The sequence below is a fragment of the Sapajus apella genome, unplaced genomic scaffold (genome assembly GCF_009761245.1).
Source record: "Sapajus apella isolate SASKATOON/1434 unplaced genomic scaffold, GSC_monkey_1.0 scaffold162, whole genome shotgun sequence".
Lineage (NCBI taxonomy): Eukaryota > Metazoa > Chordata > Mammalia > Primates > Cebidae > Sapajus > Sapajus apella.
The window spans coordinates 798,498-800,211 of NW_022437102.1; the positions used below are offsets into that span (position 1 = coordinate 798,498).

The following is a 1,714-nucleotide window of genomic DNA, read 5'->3' on the forward strand; positions in this document are numbered from 1 at the left end:
CCAGCAGTCTGGAGCAATTTGGGGGCGAGCAGCCACAGCTTGCGAGTCCCTCTTTAGGACGGAGTGGTTGGTTGGCATTACTGGCAGGGGGGGACCCCAGCCAGCATGCCTTTCTTATTAGGCGAAGCTGCTTGTGAGGAGTGATCAGTATGGAGCTATCCAGATATTTTTGTAAATGTCATTGCTTTTGAAGTTTCAGAGTGAGGACTCCAAACTTTGTGTATCCACAAGTTATTTTGTTCATTGCCTTATCCTCTTTTAAATCTTCCTCTTAAGGAACGTCAGTTGTACAAGCCTGTCCTTGCCTGTTTGAAATTTATTAAACTTATGAGCTTCCCCTGGAACAATCTGATTTTAAATGGGTCACTTCGGAGGGAACAGATTGTCTCCTGCACACTGAATCCATCCCTTGGGTGACCCTGTTTAATGGGGTTGGATCTGTTTTTTTTTTGTTCTGTCCCTGTGCTGATGTACCTCGGTTGAGCAGGTTTCTGCTGAATTCAGAATCCGTGAATTTTGTCACTCAGTCCATTAAAATGATCTCCTGAGGGAGCAAAATAGCAGCTTACATTTTCCGTGAATGTCACTGGAAGTTTTACAGGGTCTTATGTAAGTGCCCAGAGAGAGAGAGAAAGAGAGAGAGGAGGGAGTGGGGGGAGATCAGGCTTCTGCTCCCTTCAAGGGGAGACATGGAGGGGGTGGCAGGTGGGGGCGTCCACTTCCCTGACATGCAAATGCCTTTCCTCTGTGACACAGGTGTGGAGACCTGAAGTGCTTATTCACTCCGTGGAGGCAGTCACCTCAGGTTAATTTTTCTCCTCACCACTCCCGTCTTCCCACCTCAGGAGTCATCTTTGATAGACTTAAGGAAAGCTTCTAAATTAAGAAAGGAACAAGAGGTGGTGTCTTTTGCCATCCCTCATAAATGGGTGACATGAATGAATTACTCACCTACGGCGCCCTGGGTCCTTACTGGGGAAAAAAAGATCGCCGGCTTTAAGATTTCACACATCTCTTAGTGTACCTTTATTTTTCAAGAGTACTTTAGTGAAAATTGCTTGTGGAGAACACATTTATTGAGCCTGTCCCGGTTAATTCCATACCAGGAAGAAAACTCACTCGAACGGAGAGGGAAAAGTCATCAAAATTTAGAGGTTAGTGGGTTTTCAAGAGTGGCAAGGAAAGGTGTCCCCCCTGCAGGACAGAGATTTTTAAAGGGAAGATGGGGTCACTCTGGAGTGAGCAGTAGCTGCTGGTAAGCGTGGGCCCTCCTGCTTCACTTAATGAAGTGTGCTGAGGTGTGGGTTAACTTTTTGATGTGAGCTAATGCAGACTCATTTGGTTTTATTTATTTATTTATTTATTTATTTGCACTGAGTGCAGTGGTGCAGTCTGGGCTCACTACAGTGTTCGCCTCCTGAGTTCAAGTGATCCTTCCGCCTCATCCTACCGAGTAGCTGGGACTACAGGCACGTGCCACCACGTGCCACCGGCTAATTTTTGTATTTTTAGTAGAGACAGGGTTTCCCCATGTTGGCCAGGATGGTCTCGATCTCTTGACCTCGTGATCCGCCCGCCTCGGCCTCCCAAAGTGCTGGGATTACAGGCGTGAGCCACCTCGCCTGGCCTCCTTTGGTTTTCAAACCATACTTGGAAGGGCCTTAGAAATGAAATGAAAGGTTTTTTTTTTTTTTTTTTTTTTTTTTTTTTTTTT

The 1,714-nt window shown here is 46.1% G+C and overlaps 1 protein-coding gene across 1 annotated transcript in view; it reads left to right on the top strand.

The window, feature by feature from the left end:
- The window catches only part of LOC116542145 (collagen alpha-1(I) chain-like), a 158,627-nt gene that overhangs the window by 2,857 nt on the left and 154,056 nt on the right, over positions 1–1,714 (top strand). The window lies entirely within an intron of this gene.